This window comes from Choloepus didactylus, chromosome 14 (assembly GCF_015220235.1).
Source record: "Choloepus didactylus isolate mChoDid1 chromosome 14, mChoDid1.pri, whole genome shotgun sequence".
In the NCBI taxonomy this organism is placed as follows: domain Eukaryota; kingdom Metazoa; phylum Chordata; class Mammalia; order Pilosa; family Megalonychidae; genus Choloepus; species Choloepus didactylus.
This window is the reverse complement of record NC_051320.1, coordinates 88,904,939-88,914,491: the sequence shown is the minus strand read 5'-3', so window position 1 is coordinate 88,914,491 and position 9,553 is coordinate 88,904,939. Positions and strand designations below refer to the sequence as shown.

Genomic DNA, 9,553 nt, shown 5'->3' with positions numbered 1-9,553 from the left:
GTGGGCACTGGCCTGATGATTGCTGTGAGGATATTTGAGGCTGGTTAATAAACCAACAGGCTGGTTTGTCGGATCATCAGTCAATTGACTGCAGCTGACTAATGACTCATCAAGGGGGCGTGCTTCCACAATGAGAGAATGCAATTGGCTGGATTTGGTCCGGGTGATCAGTTGAAGGCTTATAAGCCAGACGGTTAGAGAACCTTCACTTCTTCTTCGGTTGCCCAGTGAAGCATTTCCTGGGGAGCGTGTCGAAGTTGCCGGTTCGTTTCCCGAGGAGTTCATCGGACATCTTCCTTGGAGTTGACAGTTTGTTGACGGCTCTGCAGAATTTGGACTCGTGCATACCCCAGTTGCGTGAGTCACTTTTACAATTTGATAATCAGAGACATCTCTCATTGATTCTGTTCCCCAAGAGAACCCTAACTAATACAAATGCCCTGGGAGTGTACAACTCAGGGAACTGATCATCTAGCTCTGCCCCCGTGAGACCCCACTCCTCACTCCCTCACTCCCCCCATAGAAGAAACCCTGGGATGACATCACTCAGTCAGGACACGAATTCTAGGTCTGAGATTCACCAGGACCAGCAACCCACTCAGAGACACCAGGAAGGACCGCGGGGGAAGGAGACATCCATCACCGCGCTCTGGGAAACTCCCCGGGGACATTCCCATACTTTCCCATACTTTCCCAGCAGAGCCCCGGGGACACGCTGACAGGGTGATGGATGTCAGACAGGGAGGAAATGAGCGCCAAAGCTGAGGGCTAATTGGTTTGGGATAAACTCAGACAGGAGTCTCCCCTGCAGAATGCCGTCGCTGAGAGGGAGATAAGCCTGGGAAAAAGGAAAAGCTGTTTAGACTAGAGTCAGAGCCATGGCTGGGAGCAAATTTCGGCCACCATTTGTTTAGTCAGTGTTCAGTGCTGTTCTGAGAGCCACACACACAGCCACCCATTTATTCCTCCCAAAGTTCCTCTCGTTCAATACAACCACTGTCCTTGTTTTCGGAAGCACGTGCCAATTAGGAATATGTTCACCAGCAAACAGAAAACTTGACTAATAGTGGATTAAACACATAGAACTTTTTTTGTTTGTTTTTGTATTGTTTTTTGCACATGGGGACAGGTCAGGAGGTGGGGAGCTGCTGGTGTTGGTTTGGCTACTCAACATGACATCGAGGATCCAAGCTCCTTCTAGCTATTCTCTCTGCCATCCTTACCAGTCACCACATCAATGGATGTAATAGCTATTACATCCATTGCTGTGGCAGAAAGAAAAGGGAAGGAGAGACACCTGGGCACACCCAGCTGAAAGGGAAGTAGGAAAGGGGAGAATATAATGTCATGATAATAGGATTTCCATGATTAGTTTAGATGAATCATGATTCATTGATTGAGTCTGAATACATTATTACCCTGAACAAAATCAGGCTTTCATAAGCAAAGAAGAAGAAAAATGGATACTGAGTGGGCATCTCACATCACTCTATTCCGAGGGTGAGCCATGCCAGCTCTCTGCCCTAAGGTGTGGTGGCAGTGACACAGGATGTCTCCAGGTCTGCTCTGCTGCTTCCAGGCACTCTCTAGCTTTCCGAGCCTCAGTTTCCTCATATGCAAAAAGGAAGGGAGCAATGCTACTATCAGTTTAATGATAGCAAGGTAGAGAATACATGTGAACTTCCTTAGCCAGCAATCAAGTGAGATGAATGCTCTGGAAGTTCCATGATCCTCTGTGTGGGGGAGCAGGTGCTTGGGAGTCAGGCTCTGGCTTCAAATCCTTCATCTTAAACTTATCACATGAGTGACTTTGGTCAAAAAACAATTTGTTACAGTCTTCTTGTCTATAAAACAGTCAAATTTCATACCTTCTACATAGGGATGTTGTGAGATTAAAGGAAAGGACCTCACCAGTTGCCTGGCACATCAAAAATGCTCAGTAAACGGTAGCCATTATCGCAAGAGGCTGCCAACCCACAAATCTAAAGCTTCCTGCTTAGCCTGAGTTCCAGACCCATTGATTCAACTGCTTCCCAGACAACACATTTGGATGCTCCACAGGCTCTCCAAGGACAAAGAAAAGGTAGTAACAGCCTAGAAACTCACATCTCTCCCTCCACATCCCCATGCACCCCAAGTCTAAACCATCACCAAGCTCCCTCTATCCCATCTCTCCCATCTCTTTCCTCTTTTCCAGAACCAAAGCCTTAGGACATTGTCTCCAGTCCTATCAACCCAGAGGTCTCCTGCCAGCCTCTTTCCAGTGGTAAGGAGAGAGCCTTTTCCAAACACTTAAGCTGATCTCCTCTCTCTCTCTCTCTCTCTCTCTCTCTCTCTCTCTCTCTCTCTCTCCTTAGGATCCTTCAGTGGCTCCCTCAGTCTACAAATGAAAGCACAAAGTCCTCAGCCTTCTCAATCTGCTGTCCCCCTGTCTGTACCCCCAGCCCTGGCGCTCTCCTGCCTGTACACCCTACTCCAGTTGCACCCCCACCTCTGAACCTGCGGTGTCTTCACCCTCAGAGCCCCCACCACCTTGTTTGTCTCTCAGCTGTCCCATGCAGGACTCAGCTTCAGCACCACTTCCGAGAAGCCTTCCCTGCCCACCCAGCCCCATCCCCAGGGCAGAACCCCTCCTTCCCTGTGCCCTGCCTAGCTCTCTGCTTTGCAGTGCTAACCCCAGCCTGACTCCTCCATTAGACAGCAGGCCCCATGAGACCAGGAGCCAGTGCTGTGTCTCACTTATCTCTTGTAACCCCAGCACGTAGGTGGTGCCTGCACACAGTACATACTCAAAGTTGAAGGCCCTGGCATGCTGTGGGTGCTTACTAGCACCCCAGCTGATTGTTATGGTCTCTGAGCTGCCATGCAGGGAACCAGTGTTGGAATTTCTCAGCCAGGTGATCAGAGGGAACTTTACGAGGAGGGCACAGCCTTTCTCTGGATCATCCAGCCCCAAAACCCGCCCAAAGGAGATACTATCATTACTTGCACCTAAGGAAGCCTCAAAATGGAAAGAAGGCGCCTGCAAGCCCTGATTGTTTAGGTCAGACAAGGAAGATTCACGCAGGGAGAATTTGCAGAGAATAAACGCCTGCTTTATCCCAGCGGCGGCAGTTCAGGGAACCTAAGGGCACAGATGGAGGCTGCCTGGAGCAGTCTAGACGGACTGCAGATCCCGGGAGGGGTTGGCGGTGATAAGCTCGTGCTGGCTCCAGTGTGTCAGAGGGCTGAGGGGCTGATGACCCCTGCCCCACTGGAGAGGAACTCCAGGAATGAAGCCCCATGCCCACATCTTCCTGCACAACAGTGAGGAGTGAATGACAGACGAACAAAAGGATGCAGATCAGAATAAACTGTGGCAGCTGCCTGCTATCATCCCGTGGATCAATTGAGAAAGGCAACATGATGTACTAGCCGGGTGCTTTCAAACTGTAAAGCATGTGCACATCACCTGGGGATCTTGTTAAAATGCAGATTCTTATTGCTAGATGCTGGCTGGGGCCAAAGCTCCTGAGTTTTTAACAACCTCCCAGGTGATGCGGCTACTGCTGGTTTGTGGACCACACTTTGCACAGCAGAGTTCCAGAGTAGACAGAGCCCGAGACTGCGAGTAGTGCACGGAGTGTCACACAAAGCCATGTACTACTTCTCTCACCGCCGCGGCAGCCTCTGCCTCCACTGGCGCCTCGGCAGCTCCTGCTAATAGCCCTAATAACTGTGGTTAGCATTTGGGGTCCTCATTCTGTCTTTGGTCCTTGCACCTTTGTTACTGCCTCATTTCATCCCCCCCCCCCCCCCCCCCGCCTTAGGAAACAGCTCTGCTCACTGTTCCCAGTTAATGAATGAGGAAACGGAAGCTTGGGAGGTGAAGCCACATAGACCAGGTTTTCCAGCTGGTAAGTAACGCAGCCAGAATTCAAACCCCAGTCTCTTATGACCAAAGGATATTGGATTTTTCACATGAAGTCCATCTTAACTCCCACGAAGCAGACGATTTTGGTGCCCCGCGTTGAGACTCCTTGACCCACATCCAATTTCAGACACAGCTGTGGTGGACAGTGGTGGTGGCAACCAATCTCAGGAGAGATTTTTGTGTATTTTGCTTTCTGGGCACAGTCCAGAGTAGAGAGTGGGTGTGCGGGGGGTGGGTGGGGGGACCGGGGAGGAGGCAGCAGTCAACATCCCTGGGACAGCCCTCTGTCAGTGGGTCAGGGTACCAACCTCCTGCTCGCCAAGGGGGAAATTCTGGAGAGCATTGTGGACCCATCTCAGGTGGCCGCACAGCACCCAGACCCCACAGCCTCCCCTGGCCTCCCCGTCATGTAGCTTTTCCACTTCCTGTCTTGTCCTTTCCATTCCCTCACTGCTGCTTCCAGGACCACCTCCAAAATAAACTGCTGCATCCCAGTCCCTCTCTCAGGTGTTGTGTCCTGGGGACCCCAAACAACGACACCCAGCATTCTTTGACAGATGGAGCCCAAGAGAGCATACAGGATTGGAGGTGTGGGCAGAGGGCAGAGGGTTTTGGAGGAATGAAGGAGGGAGAAGAGGAAAACTAAGCTGCATGGAATACCTATGCTAGCTCAAGGACAATTACACATCAGCTCATTTAGTTCTCAAAAGGCTTGTAGGATAAATTTAATATCCTGTTTTACAGGGGAGGAAACCAAGGCTCAGAGAGCTTGAAAGTCTTATCGTAGTAACTCATCTAATGGCTCAAAGGGAGACTTGTCTTACAGTGTGTTCTTTCCTCCACACTGTATCATCCAGTGATTCTGCACGTACCTCTAATCCACACTGGCTCCATTCTGCATGGTATGCTGATGAGTTTTCTCCCCCAGAGCCTGAGTTTGTAGAAGGCAGCTGTGGGGATTTATCTGCGTCTGTCCCCCACAGTCTGAGCACAGTGATAATATTTGAATAGTTTAGAATAAACACCACCAAACATCTGAGGTCTTTGACTTGTCCCACATCTAAGGATGAGGACAAATTATTTCCCAAACATTTGTACAACTTATTTGCTTTTGCTTACTTTCTTTTAAAAAAAAAATTTATCTCCTAAAGACATATGTAATGCTTCCTTTGTTTAATTTCTTGCCTCATTATACAAAACCCAGATAGGGGACAAGGCAGGCCCGAGAACACAGCAGCGTACATGCACCCTCCACGGACCCCTGTGTGGGTGGAACAAAGGTTTCTCTGACTTTCTTCTGCAGCCATCACTCCTTGGTGCTGACAAGCAGCTGCAGCCCTGGAGGGAAGGAAAGCAGTGGAAATAAGGTAGAGGGAGAAGTGGTGGTCATTTAGGTCCCACAGCCTCCCTTCTCGTGAAGCTACAAAATGGGGAAAAGTAAGTTTAGATTAGACTTTTGTTTCATATAAAGGGCTTGTGGGCAGAATAAATCTATCTTCCCCACCTCCAATCAATCCCACCTCCTTTGTGGTGGAAAGTCCCCAACTGGCCCAACAGAAGGGGATATATCATCTACGGCATAGAGCACAGTAGTTTAGGGTCCTGATCCTGAGATCAGCTATGGGCCAGGACAGGAGGCAGAGGCTGGGTTTGGGGCCAGCTCTACCATGTCCTGGCAGGGCACCCTTCAACAAGGGACTTCAACCCGCAGACATCCAGTTGTCCCATCTGGAAAAGGGGCTCAGTGAAGGCACTTCACTCTTACTCGATTTCATGGAGCTGAAGATCGTTTCCCTTTTTGGTTGATTTTCGTTTGTTTGTTTGTTTTGTTTGTTTGTTTCTTTTTGGCATTACCATCTCCAAACTAGGATGCATCTTGTAATCCCTGGAATCTCAGATTGTTTAAAACGTAGCACTGAAGGAATAATCCATTCCCAGGACAAATGGGTAAAGCTGGTGATACTTTACTCCAAAAATTCAGAAAGTGTTTTATGCCTCACATGATGACATTTCCTAGAAGTCTGTTGGCCTCCTGGGAGCACAGGAAGCCTAGGCTTTGTGGGGGAGTCACAGGGTCAGATTCGTGGGTTGAATTCAGGGCCAGATCTAGGCTGAGGTGAGCAGGGCTCCCAGGGTGCACGATTTAAGGAGGCCTGAACGTGGTTGTTGTAGGGCCCTTCTCAGTTCCCCCAGCTGGGGGTTTGGGGCAACTCACTGCATTCCACAGGGCCTCAGTTCCCTGAATTGTAAAATGGGGGGTGGGAGGTGGGTCAATATAACACCAGAGGTCTCTTCTTTAGCAATCTGTTGTTGTGATTCTACATCTGACTTTGCCACTAGACAGGAAGCTCTTAGAGGCCCCGACCAGTGCTCGTTCACCCCATCCCTCTGCCCCAATGGACAGTTAGTGGCACATAGTGGGTGTTAATTACGCTTTCCGTTGAGTTATTGTAGTAGTAGCTTTGTTCCTGAGAGCATTGCAAACCGTAGATCAGAGCTGGCTATAGAATCAGAGTCCTGGGTACAAATCTCGGTGCCAGCACTTACCAGCTGAGTAACTTTCGGTAAATCACTGAACCTGTCCATCTACTTCTATGTCCTCATCTCTAAAGTGGAGTTGTTGTGAGGTTCTGTAAGACCGTGGAAGAAAAGTTCTTAACGAGGCACCTACTGTGGAGAAAACACACACTCAAGGTTGGCTGTCATTGCTATTATTATTTTGTCACTTTACCTCTGTGGCCTGAGTGTCCCACAGCTCTGTAACAGGCAGGAAGAGAGAATGTCGTGGGTAGTTCACAATCTAGACCATGCTGTAGCCTCTGCTCCAGAGTATTTTCTAGAGAAATCGTTTTTCTGTCTGGAATTCTGGTCCAGTCTCCAAAAAGATGCCCCTGAAGTCTTCCTCATTCCTCGCTAAGGATTCCACATTCAGTCCAGAGACAAAAAACCTTGAAAGTGGAGATACCTTCCAAGGAAGCAGCCCACCTGTCTTTGCTTCTCCATAGCAGGAAGCATGAGGATGCTCCAAGGGTAACCCAAATATGTCCTGAAATCCATGTGACTCCAGCTTCAGGACTGTAGCATTCAAAAACCAGCCTGCCACGGACAGTAGGTCAAAATTAATTATAAATTTTTTCTTGCATCTCTTGAAAATCATAAAAATGAATCCAATAGATAAGGAAGGTTTGTACTCTTAAAATCTGCTTTAATTGTTGTTGAGATGCAAGGGTGACAACTCATCACATTTGTAGACCCCTCCAAGTTCGAAACCAATCAGGAAATATATTCAGGGGTCAGAAAGGCAGAGATGAACAGATTGATATTAACGCTGCTGACACTGCATTAGAGATGATAGCTTGGATCTCTAGGCATTATCAGGTTATCTCAGACCTCCTGTCTTCCTACGGACTTGGGAAAGTCTGCAAAGCACTTACCTGCCAGCTGCAGGTAAGTGTTAAGAAGCGATAAAGAGACAGGGAGAGCAGAGATAGGTGGCCCAACTCAGTAAACGTCACCCAAATGAGCAACCTCCACTGAAGGCTGCAAAGATGACAGCTTCGAGCCACTCACCCATCAGATAGATCCTCCTATCACTCCCTGCCAGGAAGGAAGGGGAAGTAGGGGGTAGAAGCATAAAGGGTAGGGGGTACTGGAAATGTTTCTCTAGGTGCAGTCCCTTGGTGAAATTGAGAGGACAGGAAAGTGGGGTCTGTGAGATCTGCACCCATTTTATCACACCTGCTGCTGCTTGGCACCTGTCCTCCTGGAAGCCCCTCCTGCTCACCCCTCCAGCAGACCTGTTTGAGCCCCTGTCTTGGATCTCCAGCCTTTTCCACCTGTCACTCCATAGATGTTCCCCCAAGAACCAGTCGGAGGATAGAATTGTGCTGAGAGTAACCAGCAGAGATGGGGACAGCGTTCTCTCCAGCCAGGGTGTGTGTGTATGTGTGTGTGTGTGTCACAAGGAGCAACCTGGAAACCCCAGACAATGCTATCTGATAGAACTTTCTGTGATGATGGAAATGTTCTATATCCAAACTGTCTAATACAGTCACCACTAGCTACATGGGGGTATTGAGCCCTTGAACTGTGACAACTGAGGAATGGAATTTTTCATTTTATCTGATTGTAATTAATTTAAATTTAAATAGCCACGTGTGTCTAGTGGCTAACATATTGGACAGCACAGACCTACAGCGTCATGCACTCTAAAGAGATAAACATAATGTGGGAACTGTGAGAATTGAATCTGAGAGCATAGGTTACAGGGGAAGGCTTATTGAAAAGGTCCCTAGATTGTAAGCTCTTACAGCAGTCACCTCCATTCATGAGTTTTAACAGTTATTTCTAAATAGTGAGATGCTGAGCTGTTAGTATATAACCTGGTCAGTCCCTAGACTCAGAGCCAGAGTTCAGCAGCTATGAATGTCAGCGTTACCCCATACAGCAACTGTTTAAAAAGCTGAAAAAGAGATCAGACTTCAAATAGAGATATGAGCAAAATGAACTTGGTTAGGACTAAGATAAATCAAACTAAATGGTAAAGGATGATATTGACTGTGTTTTAAAAGTTCAACTGCTATGTGAGACCAAAGGAAGAGATGTTTATTTGGTGCAAAATCTATATTTTCTGTAGCACACTATATAATTTAACTTTTATGGTCATTTTATTCAAACATCATAATTACATGGAAGCTTGAATAGGGGGTGAGAGCTGGTTGGTTTGTATAGGTTAGCGTTAAGCCCCAATACAACCCAGAGCAATTTGGGCAGAGAATAAAAATGTATTTCCAAAGCCCCCTTGAGAGACTGGGAGAAAATGTGGAAATATTAAACTTCCCCACCTGGGAAATTCCTGATATTCTTGCAAGCATTGGGGACTACCAGTTTAGTAGGTCAAGCCCTCTATCTTGGGGCTTGCCCTTATGAATCTTGTTACTGCAAAGAAGAAGCTAAGCCTATTTATAATTTTGCCTAAGAGTCACCCCCAAAAAACCTCTTTTGTTGCTCAGATGTGGCCTCATTCTCTAAGCCAACTCTGCAGGTGAACTCACTGCCCTCCCCTCTATGTGGGACATGACTCCCAAGGGTGTAAATCTCCCCAGCAACAGGGGACATGGTTCCTGGGATGAGCCTGGACCCTGTATCACGGGATTGAGAAAGGCTTCCTGACCAAAGAAGAGAAATGAAACAAAATAAAGTTTCAGTGGCTGATAGATTTCAAATGGTATTGAGAGGTCATTCTGGAGGTTATTCTGATGCATTATATAGATATCCCTTTTTAGTTTTTAGTGTAGTAGAATAGCTAGAACAAAATACCTGAAACTGTTGAACTGCAATCCAGTATCCCTGATTAAAAAAAAAAAAAAAAGTAAATGAATAACAGGGAGGAAGGAGGGGTATGAGATGTTTCGGGTGTTCTTTTTTACCTTTACTTTTATTCTTATTTTTATTTTTTGGAGTAATGAAAATGTTCAAAAATTGATTGTGTGATGAATGCACAGCTATGTGATGATACTGTGAACAATTAATTGTACACTTTGGATGATTGTATGGGATCTGAACATATCTCAATAAAATATTTAAAAAAAAAAAAGAATGGCTGGCATGTGGCAGGAGCTCAGTGATAATAATTGCAAT

At 47.1% G+C, this 9,553-nt stretch overlaps 1 long non-coding RNA gene across 1 annotated transcript; it reads left to right on the top strand.

Annotated features, from left to right (window-relative positions):
- The first annotated feature begins 304 nt into the window (after positions 1-304).
- Positions 305-8,273, top strand: LOC119509595. Its single transcript, XR_005211726.1, has 4 exons — positions 305-357; positions 1,880-2,083; positions 2,198-2,266; positions 3,810-8,273. It is a non-coding gene; the product is annotated as an uncharacterized LOC119509595 (long non-coding RNA).
- Positions 8,274-9,553: the final 1,280 nt, after the last annotated feature.